At 43.5% G+C, this 20,583-nt stretch overlaps 1 protein-coding gene across 3 annotated transcripts in view; it reads right to left on the bottom strand.

Annotated features, from left to right (window-relative positions):
• The window catches only part of OSBPL5 (oxysterol binding protein like 5), a 161,889-nt gene that overhangs the window by 125,575 nt on the left and 15,731 nt on the right, over window positions 1–20,583 (bottom strand). The window contains exon 1 of one of the 3 annotated variants that reach the window (XM_048948408.1): window positions 2,679–3,560. The exons of 1 other annotated variant lie outside the window; for it this stretch is intronic. The gene's annotated coding sequence lies outside the window, so the exon portion shown is untranslated. Of the gene's footprint in view, window positions 1–2,131; window positions 2,262–2,678; window positions 3,561–20,583 lie in introns of those variants that run through there. One more of the 3 variants, XM_048948407.1, reaches the window with a different exon arrangement.

Here is a 20,583-nt window from a genome sequence, read left to right as displayed (position 1 = left end):
TGAGGAGTAAGCAAGCCCAGCCCCAGGCTGAGACAGGCTGGCAGAGCAGGTCCCTTTCCCTCCTGCTGAAACCAACACGTATTTGGCATTTGGATTGTCTGTGCCCATTCCCTGAGCTGCTGCTTGTGTTTCCTTCACCTTAGTAACCGTGGTGGGAATGCACAAACACCTACAGCGTACTGCCAGAGACGTCTTCCATTGAAGCATGGAGGCGTGAGGAGCGGCATTTCTGACTGAGAAAGTACTGTACTATTAACGTTCCAAAGGCAGGCAGGCCAGGAGAAGAAATACTAAATGCAGCTTTTTCCTGAATTCCACAAATCCATGCAGCTGCAGAGGGAGCTCTGTGCTCCATGGCTGAGAGCAGCTGACATGCTTCACAGCAGTCTAAGTTTTGCCTCTTAAGCCCCTGACCCAGTCCTAAGCAACCTTCTGCACCAGTGACAGTCTCTCAGTGGCTGCCTGAGGACAACAGGTTGCTTAGACATGTGGCATGGCTAGCCCAATTCAGACTGGCATATCTAAAATTTCTATGATCTACAAACATACTGTGAGCAAATCAAGTCTGAGCTGTGATCTGAATGTAGCACGCGATGCTCCAGACGCTGTCCATTACAGACTGTGGGAACAGCCTTTCCCTAGAGGCATCTGAGACTCCCAGCTGCAGTGCTGCACTGGACACAGAGCCCTTTTTCTCTTGCTGGAGACACAAAAGCACCTCACTAAGGTAAAATACCTGAACCCAAGCTAAATACCTAACCCAGCAATGGAAACTGAACCACCTGTACTGTACAAGCCTCCCTCCCACTCACCTGATGAATCAGTGTTGCAATAATGCATAGGGAAATTAAATTAAGTCCCATGGAAAGATTACAGCAGTAAATCCTCCTTTCAGTTATATCCCTGCAACAGCATGATTAAATCATTCCTCAGATTTACACTGCCTACTTCAGACCAGAACAGGCTGCAGGCAGGACTAAGGCCTGGCATGTTTTTCCCCTTGAATCAAGAAATTGCCATCCCTGCCTCAATCAGCAGTAGCACAAAGTAAGGCCAGGTGTCTGAGCACACCCCCTGGCTGCCCCATCTCCTGAGCCAGCTCAGCTGTGCCCTCCTCACCTGGCTCAGGGGCACCTGCCACTCTTGCATCAAGAAAGCTGACCACCTGCAGAGAGAAGCTGGTGAGTGTCTGAGGGCTCACCTCCCTCTCTGTCCGGCACCCCCTTGGGGAAACCTGCCACCAAGGACAGTTGGCAGCTGGGGATGTACACAGTGTGGCAGCTGCTCACTGCTCTACAGACCCTGCAGAGAGGGAAGGAATATTTTGACAAGAAAGATACTATCGTAGCTAGATGAAGCAAGAAGGTAACTATACAGCTTAAAGGCATAACCTCCCTCCTTGTTATTTTAAACAATGGTTTCTCACTGCTGCACTATAGGTTTGTGCAGCACTTGTAAAACACGGTTGCTGATCCACCAGATAGCTAAATATGCGCTTACATATTTTGTTCTCCACGAATACTGCCTCACTTCATTTGGTTCAAGCTAAAAACATCTTGAAACTCCGATCTACAGTCTACCTGGTTTTCAGACAACAGCACATATGGTCCCCAGTCTACACACATACCTAAAGGTAATTACTAGCCTCGTTGGCACATAAGCAATATCAGCCGAGACAGTCTCCCAACTGTTTCCTTACCACCCTGGAATAAGTCCATTAAAGATGGGCCCACCGACCAGACGTGTCCAAATCCATACCAGCTACGTCACCTTCAAAACTCACCCCATACCATGCAGCCACATACCTCCACCCAGCCCTGCCACGCCTGTGCTGCACGGGGACACCCCTCAAACCCTACATGGATCACAAACAGCAAACGCCTTTGCTTCCACAGCCCAGACACAAAGCACAACAGCGCATTACCTTCTAGGAGCCCCCAGAGCTCAGCCTCTAACAGCAATCACTTTGCTCATACAGGCAGTGGGGTATCGCGTTCTGCTGAAAAATAAGCAGCCTGTCTGCGTCGAGGGTTCTTTTTAGGGCTTGTCTGGGGGTTGCTGGCTGTTTGGGGGCAGAGGCTGCGGGGCAGCCAAGCTATGAGCCGGAGGTGAGAGATCCGGAGCGCCTTACCTGGCCGGGGCGAGCCGGGCCCCGAGCGGCGCCGCCTTCAGCACGCCGCGCCCCGCCGCGCCGCCCGCATCGCCGCCGGACCGCAAAGCGTGGGCTGCGGCCGAGGGCACGCGTGGGCCCCGCGGAGCCGCACGGAGCCGCACGGAGCTACGGGCCGCGGCTGGACAGCTGGTCGGAGAGGCGGCGGCAGGAAATACCAAAAGACTGATCCAACCACGCTAGGGAGGGAGGGAAGAAAAGGGGGGGAAGAGAGGAAAAAATAGAAGGGGAGGGGAAACAAAAAAGGAGGAAAAAAGAGAGGAAGCGTGCAAAATGCGGGCGGGATCGGCGCGGAGCGGGGGTCGGGGCTTCTGGTTAGCCTCCTGCCCCCTCAGCCTGGCTCTTTCTTCTCTCCAACACAGCGAAAGGCTGAAGCCAAAGCGAGAGCCGAAGTAAATAAACAAAACAAAAAGCCCTGAGCGGCAAGGAAGCACAAGCACCCCCAGGAAAGCAGCCAGCCGCGGTTGGGGTGTGCCGACTCTGCGTATAAGGTAACAGAAAAGCCAACCTGCAGGAACGGCCACGCCGAAGCCCTCCAGCTGCAGGAGCGCTTGGTCTCAGCATCCGGCCATCCTCCTCCTCCGACGCCGTGACTCGAAGCGCCCAGGCGATGTGCAGCCCTGACACGGAGGCGGGCGCGCTCCCGGCTTCACGCGTGCATGCAGAGCGAAACGATCAGCCCCGCGGCAAGCGGAGCCCCGAGCTCCTCCAGACGAGGATGACAGCCCTGTCGGCACTGGTCTCAGCCCCCCGAGGGAGGCAGGACTTGACGGGGGATCCGGTGCAACGCGGTGATCACAGTGTGGCGCGGCCCCACGAGTTTGACTGCCCCTGCCCCTCCTGCTCCTCACAAACCCCACGGGTCGGTGCTGGACCAGGGCGGGAGCTGAGGCAGAACTTCACACCTCCTCCACCGCCGTGAAGAAGATAAAGCCAAGCATCCACCTGGAACCTTGGTAGTGGCAGAGTTAAAAGACACCCAACTTTCTGAAGCCAAAATCACATGAAGGGATAAAGTGACCAATATGTGTGTCTGACTTTCATCCCCAAGCCCGAGTCACCCATTTACATCAAAGTGTGATGTAAAGCTCAGGCTCACGCTTCTGAAACTAGAAGTGCTGAACCAGATGTCTGAAGTGCCCCACTTCCCCACCCTTAGCAGGAAAAGGCAGATCCTTTTTCTCTCTAGCACACATCCTCAAAGCCAAGGCCCAGACCCATGGGGCTCCTCATGCTGTGCAGCAAAGCAGTTTCCACTCTAAAGAGCAGCCACTCACTCACAGATTTAAGAAAATCAAAATTCCTCCAAAACAATAATCTCAGCTTGAATGAGGAAAGTTTCTCTCATCCACAGCCTCCAGTCAACTGCAGTCAGACTATGAGGGTTCATTCCACGCCACTCATGCCCATGTAGCTGATGTTACTCAGTAATGGCAGTTATTTACTGAGCCCAGCAGGATGAAGAGCAACATGCGCCATGCCTGGCTGGGAAGGGATCAAAATGCGGGAGCAGCATCTGTCTGTGCTCTTTCCTTGAAGATCTAGTGCAAGATAAGACTATAAACAGACCATAAACTAGACCATAAACAAATCAAGTATGCTAAAGCTGCTGTCAGTGATTAGGCAAACTTAGAATAGCCCAGTGCCCTGCAAAACACGCCTACATCAGACACTACAGGTGGAGTAGCAAGCACCCTCACCCTCTGGGCCACATTCCCACCCACAGCAAAGCACACAGCACCTCACACAGGGTCTCAGCCCCTGGGCTCTGACAGCACTTTTCTAGATGGTGGATAAGAGAGAAAAACAGCAGCACACAGCTAAGTTTCACAAAGAGTAACAAATCGATAACATTACCGCAATCTCTACTATTCAAGAGCTCCCATGGCCTTTTTCTTCCCGTTAAATAAGCCCCAGCATCACTTGCATAGGTAGGTAATTATTAAATTCACATGCATTCGTAGAGATTTCTGCCATGATCTGCAAGGCGTAGAGCTCTATGATGATTCCAGCTGCCTTTAGGTTGGTGAGGATTTTGACTTAATCTTCACCAAGATTGCAGGGTATTTCTGTACTGCATAACAGGGCACAGTCCAGCAACGCCAGAGGAAGCATTTGGCTAAAGGTTTCCGGTAAAGTATTTTCTTCTCAGACAACCATTCCGTGATTATTTCACCATTCCACTGCCAAATTACTGTGCAGAACTCATCTGATAAGACTGAGCATGCAGAAGCGCTCCTATCAAAACAGGTAGAGGGCCTAAAAAGGGACACACTAAATGTTTTCCTCTGTGCTCTGGATCAGTGCATGTGACATTAATGGTGTGAATAATCAAAGCAAAATACTCACTGGTGAAACTGTTAATATCTTTCACGTAAAATGGAACCATCAGAGTAAATTTGCATCTGACTGATGCTTTGCATCACATGGTCATGTCATTTCTGATGTGGTCCAGGGAGCCCTGAAATTGGATTTGCTGTTCTTTCAGACTTTGCACCAGATGGGTCCTCAGACTCTGCACTGAACAAGAAGAGTTGCATCCATCAATTCCCTTTGGATGACTGCCACAGACAAGACCTGGACCCATACTCTCCTTTATAAACCCCACACAGGAAAGTGTGGAAAACGAACAATGCAAGCACTACTATATTTAAATGCTATTTTCCACAGCCCTCTAGTGCCTATTTGGGTAACAGCTATTCAGAAGGCAAGACATCTGCTTGATCTGTGCTGGTTATGACTGCTATGCTTGTGCTGCTCATGCACACAAACCTGAGCTACCCAGAAAACCCCAGCAGCTGTAGGTTACTGAGCTCACAGCCCAACTGTGCAGGCATTTACCTGGTGTTTGGGCTGGGGTTTGCTATGTGCACCAGCCTCTTTGCTGACAACACCTGAGCTCCTTTGCTTAAATGTCGTTCATCGATGTCCCCAGATATGATATAACTCTTTGACAAAAGCTCTCAGATGCACCCAGCAGTTATAGTTGAGGTTCTTTTTGGCTTCATTTCTCCATTGCAAAAAAAAAAGAAAAAAAAAAGAAACCTCCTTTTAGAGGGTCTGCAGCTGTAGTAATTTCTTAGGACATTTTCCAGCATTCACAACACTTACATTTTTCACCACAGCAATAAAACTGTCCTAAGAGAGCTTGTAAAGTAATGTGAACTCTATCATAAGCAAGGGTAGCAAAACCAGCAAAGCATAATACGTTGTAATTGTAGTGCTGGGTGAGTGAAATCAGAGTGATTCTGCTGTGTTACTCCAGTCCAATAACGCAACCCAGAGAGCTTAACAGTTGGGGCACACAAAAATCACATCAAGTGTATTTTTACAACAATCCTGAGAGGCGTGTGACACTGCTGTATCAGAGCTGTTTAAATGTGGCAATAAAGGGAAACAGAGGTGTGCTGAAGCAATAGACCTTGCTTGGTGCACTCAGGTCAGGAGCCTGCCTTTTACTCTGGGGAATGACTGCAACTCTTTCCTCTTCAAATCCTTCACCTTTGGTCAACTGCTGAGCTGTTCCTCCCAAAGGCATGGGACCCCACCAGTGAGAAATGCAAATACCCATTTTGTAATGTCCACAAGACTCACATTTTATGCTTTCCTGTATCTCACAATGTATCTTCAACAGTTCTACAAGCCCCTGCTTGTGATTAGAAAGATTATTACATACCATAAGAGCCATGTGATATATTTATTAGCCTCCATTAAAATGGAAATTGAGAGAGCAATCCTATTCATATCATTGTAATTAGTACAACATCTCCACAGCCATAACCACATAAATCAGACATCAATGAATGGCTGTTAGCATCACAAGATACTTGCCCTAAGCCCATGACATACAGATAGACAAGAAGCAGGAAGATTTAAAACAAATGAGTTACAAAAAAATAAATCAAACGTGAATCTTTATCTTCAGGCATAAACTTCATCACAGCTGCATATGATTAATGATACAAAAAAGACTGCTCTTTACCCATGTGCATTTTCCAGTGCTAAGTTCCTTAGCAAAAATATTTGATGCCATAGCAGGAGTTCCTCATTCGCAGATCACACACTGCATCTGTTCAGAGCCCAAAAATATGGGCTAAGCATGTTTGCTCATTTTACATTTTGAAAAACAGACCTACTGCTAAACCTGGCTCCTAATTGCAAGTTTGCTAGAATGGGTCTCTGGGGAAGTTAGAAAAAGCATCAACAGCTCCTGGGAGCTTACAGAGATTGGAGTCCTCTTGTGGCAAAAGACAGAGGAAAATTGTGAGCAAATGATGACTGCTGAACGTTGGGGCCCTGCATGAGAGGCTGCATGGTGCATCACAAGTGCAGGGAATATGAGCTTTGCAGAGACTTCACGTCACGCTGTGGAGCATAAAAGCAGCAGTGCGAAGATTTCACAGCTGGCAGTGGGCAAGCATCAAAAGGAGCAGAATGCCACCTTGTTTTGATACTGCAGGCTGCACGTCTGTTTACTTATCAACTCCTGCCTGTTACTCTGTGTTCCCTGCTGAGATGATGTTTTTGGCAGGTTTTTTTTCCCCTCTGTCAGCAAAGGTAATTTTTCCTGAGTGTTTCAATAGTGAGAACTTTTCTTCTGGCTAATATATTCACTGCGCAGTGCTGTAGGGCTGCTCCTGTCCTTCCTGTCAGTCTGCTGCTGAGTTGGGTGAATAATGCAGTTCTACCATCTTGTTAAGATCTCGCTGCTCTGTATTCCATCTTTTCTACTGCATTGTTTTCCCACCTTCAGTAGTCCCATGAGTTCAGCTTAGGGAGGCCTTACACGTGAATTATGGATGTTGGTCATGTGAGCACTGTGGTCCCTGTTTGGAGCAGTATTAGAGAAGAGCAAGTAAGTAAATAATCTAACATTCTTTCTTTACCCACACACTGAGGCCAGAAGATTTGGGCGAAGTGGCTATCTGGTATGGGATTTCACTCAATGGGCTAAGACTCCAGAGGGCTCACAAGCCATTCACTGCTCTGCTGATCCTGTAAAAGAGGGTTTCAGGAACCAGTTTCCAGCAATAGGTTGAAGTAAAGCCTTTGGAGGCAGTTTTGGTGCTCCATTACGGTCTTGGCGTGAAAAAAATAAAATCAAAGAGAACTTGCTAACCATTAGTTTGCTCCTGGAGGCCTGGGTAGTAACTAACTGCAGCCTGACAGAGCGATCTGATTTGGTGAACAAGTTCCTTCTGTAGCTAACAGCATGCTAGAAAGCAGCTGGGATGTCCAGGATGTGACAAACTGTCCAGTGAAATCTGGGCTAGATTTCAAAGTCCTTGATAAACATGACATGAAACCAAATTGCTATTAAAAAACATTCCAATAGCTCTTGCTCTTGGGAATGTTTCAAACTAACTGGTACGCAAACCAGCTGTTACAAAGTCTTGGAGGATGTAGGTAAAATGTCCTCATATATGTAAATACTTACATGCACACAAACATACACGTAGATGAACTCTGTGTGGCTGGATCATATTGGAATACCCTCACCATTATGGATAGCTGACGTGTTTCCAGATGATAACAGATTTCCTCAGCAGCTAATAGGAAATGTCCAAAGTCAAACTTTTAAAACTTCCAGGTTTTTTTAGTTTGCTTTTCTGCCTGCCCCAGATAAACTTTGAAACATATGCCAACAAGCTTAATCTGACTGAACTGAATGCTGCTGTCAAACAGGAAACATTACACATAATCACATCTCTTTATAAAAGATAGAGGCACACAGGTCTTCACATAGGCAAGTAACAATCTCCCTATGGCCTTTTACTGACTGAGCAACACTCTCTCCATAGATAAATGTGGATCTTGGTAGACAGGCACAGCTTAGTCCTGCTTCATTCATTACTTCATTCTCTGCAGAGAGGAGCATTTTGATTTGCAGGTAACTGAATCTAATGCCTGACATCCATCGTAGGCTATTGATCCGGAAGTCAGGAAGACAGTCACAAATCTGATCTATGGGTAGCTTTGCAATAACGCTGTGTCATTTTCCAAAGTTTGTGGCTGCTTCTAAGCATCACAGAATGTGTCTGTTCTCATACTTGACCCCTTTCATTTTGCCTGACTCTTGACTCATTCTCACAGCCAGCTCATCTCCGATAAATCATGGAATCTCTCATTGCCTCCTTCTTGCTTTGCTCTCCGAAATCCATTTTTGTATACATCTGTGATCGAGCAAAAAGTCTCCTTAACTGTTGCAATTAATTTTATGAGTTCTTTTCTATTGCTGGTGCCTCCCATGAACAGGACACCTCAACTTGCCACAGGGACTTAGAGGATACTCAGGACATGAAAGAGTATGATGATATTTCCTGCTGCTGTTGAAGGAGGGCTGGCTTATTGCTTTGTCTGCACCAAGAGCTACCAATATTTTTTCCTTCTTTTGCTGTAGGTAGGGAAACCTGTTCAGCGTTCCTGTCACAAATTAACTGTAGAAATAAAACAAAAAAGTGTAAAGTCTCAAAGGAAGATCTTCCCCTTAACTTATCTAACAGTATCAAAGCCTATGCTCTGAATTACAGCCCAGTAATGACACATGTGAAGGTTTGTTTCAGAACAAAATTTCTATCTCTTTTATGACATAGAGAACTCAATTTGATCCCACAGCTACTGACTAAATCTGTGCTACTTAAGTCCAAACACAAAGGCAGTCTTGCAGAGGATGGCTGAATTTAGCTACTATTTTTGTCTTGAAACTGTGGAATAATAGCCTGGGAAGCATGAGGTCACTGCAGAGAACTGTAGATATTTGCTCCATCACTTTGCAAATAAAATTATTAATGTCCCAGTTGTTTTCAGACCTAATGACTTTAGTTGCCCCACTGGTAATTATAAGATCTCCTGATCCACTCATAAGTGAAATCAGGGCTGCTGTGTGCATGGCTTTCTCACCCTACTGGTACATAAGCAAGGAGGAACAGATCCGCATTATTAAGCTGTTGGTACTGAGGATGCAATATCCACACTATTTGCATTTCAGAGAGTTGGCTTTGGAGGAGCTCTGATCTTGCACTGTCAAGTGAATTAGGTATGCTCCAAGAGTGCGTTTCCCCATACTATTTCACTGAGTAGGAATCCAGATTCCTGTACTCTGAGGCTGCTCTGGCTGTGAAGATATGAGCAGAGTGCTGACTGAAGAGAGACAGAAAATCTAAAATGATGGAAAAATATACTGCTGAATCTAAATAGGCAGATTTTAGAATAACGTGTCACCTTATCTATTGACAGTCAGTAGTTCCCTAGATTTGTATAACTAAGCACGTTGCTTAGTCTTTCTATCACATGCTCTGTTGGTTACCTGGTGGGGAGGATCGGAATCCTTGTTCCTAGTTCATGTCTCAGAGATGACAACAGCTGTGGGACACCAGTGGAAGCAGAACCCATAGCCAGGATATGCTATTTCCAGACATCTGCTGGGTCTCTGCTGAGAGTAAGCCTAGAAATGGGGCCAAATGGGGATGCTTCCTTCTATCAGCCACTGTCCTAAGGCAGTTTTATGCTACAGTTTGGAGTAAATGTAGATTTTAATTTCATGGTAGTGAAACAAGGATTGAAAGTGAGACTGACTCCTATAGATAGATATCTTTCTATAATAGCAATCCATGAAAAATGTACCATAGAAGTGAACAAAAAATGTTCTCTCTTCATAACTTGAAATTGTAAAATATACAAATAAATGAAATATGTTAGTTTAAAGTGTTACTACTTCTTTTTATAACTACGTGACTCAGGACTAGAGAAGTAATATTGATCGTGCAAATCTGAATGAAACCACAGCTCATGACCATCAGTGCTCTCTTTCTACAAAGAACAAGAGACCTTCTGGGACCCTGTGACGTGCAGTTAATTCTTGTCCCACTTCCCAGTAGATCCCTGGGTACAAAACAGAAAGCAGAGTAAAGAAAAAAGTAAATTATTTTCTTTAACTGATCTCAGGAGAAGACAAATTATTGCCCTTAAACATGATGAGCTAACTTTGTAATACCTTGGAAAAGTGTCTTAAGCAGCCCTTGGCCAAAGGATTACATGGAGTTTTTTTTTTTCTAAGAGTAGAATCCAAGTCAAACTTCCTGGGCATGGTGCCACATTAAAATCTTAAAATTCAGTCTATTTTCATCAGAGCTGAGCCAAGCATCTCAGCCAGCTTGTGGTTTTGCAGTAAGACTCTATGCCTCTCAGAACTCCATCAAAATTTCTTGTGAAACCAGCCAGAAAGCTCTTAGGAGACCCATATCATCAGAGATACATACACAGAGCTCTGCTGGGTCAAGTCAGAGTGAAATCTGGCATAGAGATCATCATCAGCCAAGGGTTTGGAGAACATTCCATATTTCCCCTCTTCACCTGAGAAGGCTGTTTGGAAGTTGGATCACTGGATTATGTCAAATGGATTGGTAGAACAGTTTTCTCTTCTTTTGAATATGCACTGCTTCTTACAAATCCACTTACACGTGTGCACACAGTTTATTTGTGAGCAGATGTTGCTTTTCACAAAATTATGGAGCTATCATCTGTGATGAATACTACTAAATAGTTTCAAAAAGCCTATTCTGCAAGCTAGTGCAAAGTAAACAGCCTGAAAGAGAGAGGAAGGCCTGGTGAAGAAAGTAAGATCCTCATCAGACCTGGTCCCATTGCTGAGCTCTGCTTCTGAATTTCTCTGTGCCAAATGTTATTGGTTCATAGCCCCTCATACGCAGAATGGAGCCTTTCCCAAAGATTTTTTAACTTAGATTTCAAACTCTTGACATCAGTGGGTTCTTACCCACCACATCTAGAACTGTAATTATTCCTATTCTGATAAAAAACAATATTTTATTTCAATAATTCATGTTATCATTTGTAGAGAGAAATACAGACATTGGCTTGTTCTCCTCTATCACTTTTTGTGGTTTTACTGGATTATTCTTTTAGAAAAACAAGGTATTTCTAAAAGCATCGGTGTGTTTTTAGAATGGAAGATGTTTTCTCAAATTAAAGGATCTGTAAGGTAGTAATGCTGTGTCTAGAGAAATGGAAAATCAGTCAGAAAAGAAGCCTCTATTTCTGTGTTCAAGCTGTTGACAGCCTAGAGAAAAGAAACAAACCAACAAGCAAAAAAACCAAACAAATAAACCAACAACAAAGATCTTCCCGTGCTGACAAGTGTCACTGACACTGACTGACAAGTGAGTCAGGAAGATATACCCTACATAAGGTAATGCTAAAAAGATAATACTAAAAACTGGTGGTAATTTCTCTTCCCCATCCTCTCTTTTTTTTTTTTTTTCTTTCTTTTTAACAGAAAGAAAATCTTGCATGGTGTGCAAATTGGGTGCTTGCCAGGGGGAAGCTAGGGGTGGAAATGGAGGGCAACACTGGCTGGGGAGGGAACAGGCTCACTTCTTACCCAAAGCACTGGTAAATGGCATCGGCTCCAGAAGACAGAAAGGGTTAGACACCTGGCAGTCGCTTGGCAGACTCTCAGCTCACTTGTAAAAGGAAATTCTGTTTTGTTAAAACAAGAAGAAAAATTTCTAAACACAGAGAGAGTACAAATAGACTTCTGTGAGCTTGTCTGTGCAGATTTTAGTTATACTGATCTAAGTAAATGACTCTTGTTAGACCAGACCAGACATTCTGGTATTAGCTGGAAATTGGATTTTGCCGGGATAGCTATAAGAATTCATGCAGCAACACAAAGTAAAAAGGGCAAGCCTTGATTTTAGACACACAGTGCCCTCTTGGGAAGTAGTTCTGGTTTAATTACAGAGGTTCAAAAGGTCTTCTTTTCCTGTTCTCTTACAACCATCCCAACTCGATAAGCCATGTTTGAAGAGAGATGGAACTGATTGCTCTGCTTTATAATATTCCCCTTCACCTGAACAGATGCCAAGTCATCTGACAAGTATTGCAATTGCAATGCCAGTAAACATTAACCATCTCACTTTTCAAGAAACAGCACAAGAAATTCAAAGGAGTAAAGGACAGGGACATGTGGAAACATTTCCCAGAATACCAAGCTTGAAAAGCTGCTGGTATACACAGGGTAGATGTTTAAATACATTAACATATTTATATTTAAATATATTTAACCTGCAAGGAAATGGGGAGGTAGAGTTCTGGAAGATGTGGAGGGGGGCTTAGCTTTCAAAGAAAGCTAATGCTCTTGTTAACACGATCCCCTTATTCCCAGTCCTGATGAAAAAATGAATTTTGGAATCACTGAAGTCAGTATTATTAATTGCTCTGCATGAATTTTTTTTGGGAGGAATTGTATGAGAAGTTTCCTTTGAGGGTTTCAGATAATTGCTGCCATTTTTTTGACCATATTGTGATGGAAAAAGCAAAATTGTAAATCACGCCTGCAAAAGCACATAGGTACAAAGGCACATTACCAACTAGGTCTGAATATAGCTATCATCTACCCCTGTTTTTCCAGAGCCACCACAAGACCCAACAGGTTCACCAAAAGGAGGGCAGTTAGAAACTCCATTAGAGGATGGCAGAAACAGTCACCACTGAAGGATACAAAGACTTTGTGCATTAACAAGCACGACTGTTTAGTGCTGTAGATGCCGCAGCCCTGCTGTCCCAGCTGTGCATCACCAATACGGTGACAACAAAGCCAGCAGTGCTTGCACACATGCAAAACAGTATTTTAAATATTGTACTGCTTAGACCGAGCTGAATGGGCTCAGCTCTCTGCATGCCAGACCTGGTGAAACACACATGAGGTCAGACAAAGGACAGGGCAGTCCTTTCAGTGTCCTTCAGTAGAAGTGGTTGCAGTGAAAACAGTTTCAAGCTCAGCCACGCAGATTGAGGGATGTGTGTTAGCAACTATAGAAACACCTCCCTGTAGCCTTCACACTTGGCACGTGTGAGCATCTCAGCTCCTGTGAGCACCTGTGCAACTGTAAAAAAAGTACATAGAGACAGTCAAAAAGCAAAATAACTACTCAAAGAGAGAGTCTTAGCTCTGCAAAAAATTGCTTACAGAAGTAAATCTTATCTGCCTTAACAAACCTCCCTGAAGGAACATGGCTGCTCCCTGCAGCAGATGTTTGACAGGCACCACACACTGAGTGACTACACATTCCTACCCACAGTGCTGCCTTTTGGCACTTATTTCCAACTAGGAAGGCAAATCTTTAATAGAAGGAGCAAGAGCAGTAGAAGGGTAAAGTAGAGATAGATGAAGTTTACTAAAAAAATTATCTAATGTACAACAGCAAGTGAATTAGCAGAGAAAATCAAGCAGTCTTATGTATTTCATGCCTATCAATCCCATAAAGGCAGAGATGGGTGACTGTTCTTCAACTGACTTAAGAATCCAGCAACCATAAGGTGTGCAAGACCAGTTAAGAAAAAAGCAACACAGCTCCTCATTAAGTGCTCTGCGAAAATCTAGGAACTCTAGATGGAAAAGGCCTTGTAAATCAGCCCACATTTTCTCAGATTGTTCAGAATCACATGTGCATTTAACTCTTCTTTCTATTTCACACTCCATTTCTAGTGATAAATGCTCATGTTCTAGATGGATGAAAGCTGAAACAGATGTTTTCCACTCACAGTGCCATTCTGATAACTCTGAGCTAAAGGCTGAAATCCTTAGCAGATTAGAGGCTGCAACAAAAAAATGAATAAATGAAAGCGGGGAATACAGGTGAGCCAACTGATTTTATTTCAGTGGATAACAGTGCATGAGGATATGTAATCTCTAAGCTGATCTGCCAAAGGAAAGATTAAATGGCAACATTCCAGCACTGAGACCTGCAACTCTCATCTGCTGAAGCATCTTAATGTGTGACCACACATCTTTTTAGCAGAATGTCATTGTGTATACTCCATTATTTTATTAAAAATGGGGTTTTCTAGGTCATTTTCTTTTCACTGAAGCAATAGCAGTAAAGTTCCTGTCTTATATGTTCCTATGAGTTTGTTACTATTTCCACCATCAAAAGTACTTGCAGCTACTGTGTGATTCAACTGTGGAAGAGGAAGCTATGAGAAACATCTCAGTTTACACTAATATGAAAATTTGAGTGGCCTCTATCTAATGGATAGACAATAATTTTAGAGAATTTAGAACTATTTTTACGTTCCTTCCCTGAGACTTTGAAAGTCCTTTTGAATGATGAACCTTGCACAGTTCTGTAAGCCAGCTTCCAGTGGGGTGGTACATCTGTTAATGAAATTTTCCACACTGTTGTTTTGTATCATGGCCACTTCTGCTCGCAGAAGGTGTTACTCCAAGATATTGTGTCTTAAGTTATAACCAAGGTAAACCAACTCAGCTGAGACCGTGCAATTGGAAACAGAGGGAAAAGGTCTAGGTCTGTAGCACCAGGACCACAAAGAGTCAAGAACTGGCTAAATAAGCACCAGCTCAATAGCTAACATACCAACTAAACTTTTTCTTCTTTTTTTCCCTAAAGACTCTCATTACCCTCTTGAAAGCATACAGATGGCAACATGGATCCGGTCACCCAGTCCACTATACTGCCTCAGACAGCAGCAGATATTTCAGTGTCAGTGACAGGTAATGCATAATGAATAACACCAAAGCAATAACACCAAACTGAGTGTGTACCAAGACACTGAGGTCTGTGTGGGAATACTTCAAGTCTACTGACAGGCTCACCAGGGACAACCTCCTTACAAAAAGATGGCTTCCTTAGAAAGTGGGATCATCTTTTCATGCGGAAAGTCCCAGCTCTTCCTTTCTTCCTTAGGAATACTCCTGAAGACCTAAATTTTGTAATAAAGATCATGCAAAAATCATGATGGTGATGGTATATAACATGTTGAGATGACAGGTATGAATTGAAGAGCAAGGAGGTTGACATATTCCTTTAAGATTTGTTAGAAAAAAGCATTTCCGAAGTCATGAACCTCTTCCTATTTCCTCTCAAGAATCAATCTATATTGTTACAGATCATAATATGACTTCACTGAGAAGTAACACAGAACTAGCAATTTCCAGGTGTTCATTCTGAGACACAAAAATCCCCAGCACTTCAGTCCTCATGTAGCCACTTGGATCTCTGTCTCCGGATTGCTTTTAACCTTCTTCAGGCTTCCACTTCATGAATTTGCTATTAAGACTCCATTTACTTTGTGCAAAACCTGTACCTTTCCTGGCTCTTCAGTGACACCTTCTGGGATAAGAAATTAGCAAGACAATCTGGGCTTCCTGCAGCTGTTTCTCTCTATGCAGAGAAGCCAAGGGAGATACCTGGGATTTAGTTCCCAAGAAACAGTGAGTGTAGAAGAAACATTAGCCTACTGCACTGCTCTGCCTGTATACAGCATCCTGAAACATAGGATCTCTCCAGAGACTGACCAAGAGATGAATCCCAGCTGGACACAGATTTGTAAGATTTCACTTTCGCCAGCACAAATTCATTTACTGAAATGGTGACTGGGGAAGGAGGGGGGAAGAGGGAGGGAGAAACAACACAGATTAAAGTGGAAGTTCATATTAAAATATTTAATTTTTAGTGAGAGTAATCACATCTTTGTTTGACAGCAGGTTTTAGATGAAGCTATGGTGTGAACCCAGAGGCGCAATACTTTCATTTCCCTGCAACAAAATGTACTGTAAAAGGCTGGACAACTGCTCCTACTCCAGTGCAACCCTGGCTGCAAAACACAGGGGCAAACAGGGAGGTTGCCCCTAACTGCAGAGAAAGAACACCTCTCCATCTACACTCAGGGAAGCGTGCTGGGAAGATGAGCACGATGTTCCAGGCAGAGTATTTGCTCACTGAATGTGCTCAGTATTAGCTGAGAAAGAGACTGCGCTTACCAAAGAGTATCTTGACCATTCATGCATGTACACCCACAGGCTTTGGGGGGTGAAATCCAAATATACAGCCACTCAGAACAGAAGAAACAACTGATTTTCCTTTGTACATTACTGTAACTGAAGTTTACCTTTGATCATATTGTGGCCATCAATGACTTACATGGTACTTTGGGGCGTTTTCAGTCTGCCTATCCTGCATAATTTATTGATGTATAACATACTATCAAAAAAAGGCACCCTGGGTGTCAGTTCTTCATGCCTTACGCAGCTACTGAATGTTTTGTAAAAATAACACATAGTGGATTAAAAAAAAAAAAAAAATCAAATATTTAAGTTTGCACTCTGTAAGTTGGCACACAGCATGTTTTCAGCCAACCTGAACAAAAAGTAAACTAAGAAAAAGGCATCCTCTGCATCCAGGGCATCAAGCAGTAATGCTGACACAGATAATGCAGTCCAGGCCCAAAGGCAGAGGGGCAACTCTAGAAACTACATTAGTGTAAGAAATGCTCAGTAGGATTACAAAATGTGTGTTGCATGCACTCATCATTGCAAAGGTAAAGTGCCTCCACCAAAACCAGTGAGTACTTAGGGTCCTAAGAATGTGAGATCTTGCTGAATATGTGGGAACATGTCTTGGAATTGTTCTCTTGCTATGGCTTTTGCTTTGGGCACCAAAGAAAACTAATCCTCAAAGCACCTCTGTTTCCCTTTCAAACTGGAGCATTATCTCCCACCTATGAAACACCAAATTATGTGCATATATATATACTTTTTTTTTTTGGGGGGGGGGGGGGGGAAGGGGGGGGCGGAACAAGCCTGACTTTTTCTTAGGAAAGATAATATATGGGAAACCACAGAGAGCTTTTCCTGAGTATTGAGTTCTTTCAGTATATCAGAGCTTATCTGTGGATTTGAACAGTTTGCTGTCACCCATTCTTCCAGGCTTAGAAGACAAATAGCACACAAACTGTAAACCTTTCTGATAATAACAATGCAACAATATTTCCAAGCTTTTTCACTTTAAAGACACACGGTGTTCTGATTATACTTTGCTAGTGTTACTGTGACAGCCTGACCCAAACTGGGGCCCCAACATTTCCAATACAAAACACTAACATTTGACCTCCCTAAAAACTGCTGTCTGTTGTCCTTAAGAGCTCTGCATACCTTCTAGAGATCTTTCAGTAGCAGTATTTGCCATAGGATGCATCCTGCCTTGTCCCTCTGGAAACCCTGACTCACTGAAGTTCAACAGCTACTGATGAGTGTAAGTCAACCATATTCTGATCTCTGAGACTCTTGCCCTACACTTTAGAATCTTCACCCTCAAAATCGGGTTGTCCTTTCCATTTGCAAATTAATTTTTGCAAATGACTTCTGCAAATAACAACTTTGCAAATGATTCAGGTGCAAAGTTACTAAAGGGACTGTGTGTGCTGGGGTACAACGTGCCTCAGCCAACAGGGCAAGGTAGTTTGGGTCTCAGGAAGGAAACAGTATAACTAGATAAAGTAGGCTAAGCAGCCTCCACTCACTCTGGACCCTGTGAGGTGTGACCCATTGGTCTTCATCGTGTGGCTTCCAATGTGCATTCTGATGTACTCATATTTTAGGCACTCTTCGTGGGGATACTATCAAATAATTCATGTGCAAAGCACTGAGACTTGGGATAGAATTACAGCTGCACTCAGTGTGACATACCATACAGAGCAGCAGAGAGTTAGATTTATGCCCTTTTGGGATAATATTTACCACTGACTCTCGCTGCTCAGTAGGAAATACAGTGTGGTTTTAGTATAGATAAAAGGTGAATGAATTGCCCTGATTATTGCAGACCAGTGACTTCTGGGCGAGGGTTATCTTTATTTTCTACACCGTTATCAACTCTGAGGGATTGTACACTGGTCTGGCATCTAGAAGGACTCCCCATATCTTATAATAAGGCATTACTTACTAGACTGGAATAGCCACAAGCCAGCTAAATCCTCAGCAAAGCACCAGCTGTAGAAATGAACAGAAAAATTTTTCCCTGGGCTTTGCTCAAGTCTTGGCTGCTTTCCTGTGAGTGCCAGCAAGAGGGCCTCTTCCCACTAACAGCATGATTGCAGGACAGGCATCCTAGAAATAGTGTGTTAGGCAGAACTATCTGCTGTTACACTGGTCAGCCACAGCTCAGCTGATCTACCAGGCTGCACACACAGGGCTGAGACCATGAAAACACTGGAGCTGTGAATATCTGGTAAAATGCTTCAACACCTGAGTGCCATGGAAGCTCAAAGGCTTTGGGCTCCCCTTGTTACCCTGGGCCCTTGCATCAGAGAAGGTGGCTGCACTCATGAGAGATGAGCAGAATTCACCAAGATCAGGCAGGTTGTAAGTGCTCTATCATCTCTAACTACGAGGCCTGAAGAAACCTAAAGATTTAAGGCTTGGAAGTGTCTCATAACACCATTATTTTTCCAAAAGATATAACAACAAACAAAGCAAAGTTAAGCAGAAGTTCAGTAGTAGTAGTAGGAGTTCAGAAGTCATAGCAGAAGTGCTTTAACAGCTACTGTAGGTCTATGGAGACTGCTAAGGAAAGTTGGATGGTGTACAGATCACAGTTATTGGCATAGATTTTGGGACACCAGCATAGCCGTGGAAATCACCATTGTCAAATCTTCAGAAATTCACAAAGAAGGTATTCTTTTAGTACAGAGAAACATGAAAAAGAGGAGGAAACAGGAAAAGGAATTTCACAAAATAACTGTCTTATTTTATACATATTTGTGGGTTCTGTTTTCCCCTTGCACAAACCAATGACAAAGCCATCTTCAACTGCATACTCAAATACAGAATTAGCTTCCAGTAGGGCTTAATTCTGACTGAAATCAAAATGAGTTTAATCACATTTCTGTATTTATGCCTAATTCACAAGTCTGCTAATACTCTTACAGCTAGACTGTTCTGAAATAAGTGGAAGAAGACAACATCAGATACTTCAGGGTGAAAAAGTAATTTGCTACTTCCAGTGAGCTGTGAGGACAAACGGTGTTATCTTTCACCAAGAAATTACATTGCCCCGTGTTACAACAAAGAGAATTTGTCTTCTTGGCCATTTCTTGGTTTCTATCAACTGACAACGTCTCTGCAAGAATCACAGGGCAAGATACAGCCCCAAATTCTTAGGGCAAAAGTTAAAATGCAGCCAATTCACAAATGCAGCAGCTAATAATTGCTAAGAATTATTCAGGCTGACCAGAATTTCTTAGACTATTATTACCGTAAAACATCAGAATGAACACTGAATGTCTAGATCCTAAATACCACAATTCAGCAAAACATTTCAATACTTTCTTCTGTCTCACTGAAGTGGAGCTGAAATTAGACAACACTCCTTTAGGAGGCAGTTTATGCCTTAACGTTGCTCATTTCTGTGAAGAACAACACACCAACTTCTAGAGCTTACAAGAACTAGAGCAACATCTAAGGAATCCACATTAAAGAAAAATGTATTAAAATTGTCTTTGAATATATATATAAATACGTATATTCAGAAATGTATATATATTCAAAGACAATTTTAGTACTTACATCTGGTACAAACCACAGTAATTCATGCCAACATCATGGATAGAAACATAGAAGATCACTCAATGTTTAAATTGTCCTGTAAGTCAAGAATACATAAAAAGATCCCCTACTTGTTCCAGATCGTTTCCAGTGGAAGGCTGACAGAATCAGCACACCAGAAAGTTTCTTGGTAATGCAGTGTGACATATCCTCACCTTATTTTCCCTTCCTATGCTATGATTTGTCACTCTTCAGTCAAGAAGCCAACTTCCTATTTTCCAAACCAGACAGTTTCTTTTCAACTTTCTTCAGGAAGAAGAAAACACACATCAAAACTCTTCCCATATTCACATGATTTTAGAAATGACATCAGCTTCACGTGTCCAGCTGATGCTATGCTGGCTGAGGACCCATGCTGAACACATTTTCTTCAAGTCCCGTTCCACATGCCTCTGTCCATCAGTGCCATGCTCCAGGGGGACCTTCTTTTTGTCATCTGTTTGTATTCCACTTATCATCAAAGAGCTGCTTGGTGCAGATTACCTCAGTATAACTGCACAAACGAGATCCTCTGGAACTGCAAGCCACTCAGTCGCTGCTGCATGCATCTACTGCAAGCTTCTGTGGGGTGCCCAGCATCTCTGGGACAGTACAAGCACATGCAGAACAGCTGAAGCTGAAAGGTTTCAATAAATGCTAAGTAAAACTGCCTGCCGACTGCTGGCCTGCTTCCCCCTCCCAGGAGGAGAAAAATGCTGTGCTTAATCTTTTCTGGATGCAGTACAGTCTAAGCCAGTGCCCTGCAGAGAAGCAGAACAGAAACAAAAACAGGAGACAACTGGGCCAGAAACACTCCAGAAATTACTAGCATGGAACTTGGCCAAAGCTCCCATCCTTGAAGCTGGTACTGCATTGGATGACTTTGCTAGGAAGATTCTGGGGGTTAGAACTCATTCTGAGCCCAAGAATGATTTAGGAGAGTGGAAGAAAATGTCTCTTTTGGCTGCCAGCTTGGAGCTGGACTCAAGACTCATTCAGCATGGGGGCTGCTCAA

This window comes from Lagopus muta, chromosome 6 (genome assembly GCF_023343835.1).
Source record: "Lagopus muta isolate bLagMut1 chromosome 6, bLagMut1 primary, whole genome shotgun sequence".
Classification (NCBI taxonomy): Eukaryota; Metazoa; Chordata; class Aves; order Galliformes; family Phasianidae; genus Lagopus; species Lagopus muta.
Note: the sequence above shows the minus strand (reverse complement) of the source record. Positions and strands in the feature narration are given on the sequence as shown.